The sequence below is a fragment of the Alligator sinensis genome, unplaced genomic scaffold (assembly GCF_000455745.1).
Source record: "Alligator sinensis unplaced genomic scaffold, ASM45574v1 scaffold949_1, whole genome shotgun sequence".
NCBI lineage: Eukaryota > Metazoa > Chordata > Crocodylia > Alligatoridae > Alligator > Alligator sinensis.
In genome coordinates, this window is record NW_005843210.1 from 40,563 (window position 1) to 41,077 (window position 515).

A 515-nucleotide genomic window follows, 5' to 3' on the forward strand; every position below is an offset into this window, starting at 1 on the left:
TCCTTGTTGAATTGCATTCTGTTGTTTTCTGACCCTTTGTCCAACCTGTCCAGGTCTGCTTGCAGCTGTTCCCTGCCCTCCGGCGTGTCCACTTCTCCCCACAGTTGTGTCATCTGCAAACTTGGACAGACTACACTTCGCTCCCTCGTCCAAGTCGCTGATGAAGATATTGAAGAGTATCAGTCCAAGGACCGAGCGCTGCGGGACCCCACTGCCCACAACCTTCCAGGTCGATACCGACCCATCCACTACGACTCTCTGGGTACGACCCTCTAGCCAATTTGCCACCCACCGGACTGTGTAGTCATCCAAGTCACAGCCTCTTACCTTGTTCACCAGTATGATGTGGAATACCATATCGAAGGCCTTCCTCAAGTTAAGTAAACAACGTCTACCTCTACTCCTGCATCCAGGTGTTTTGTAACCTGGTCATAAAAAGAGACTAGATTAGTCAGGCATGATCTACCTGCTACAAACCCATGTTGGTTTGCCCTCAGCATAATTTTTCTTGCCAG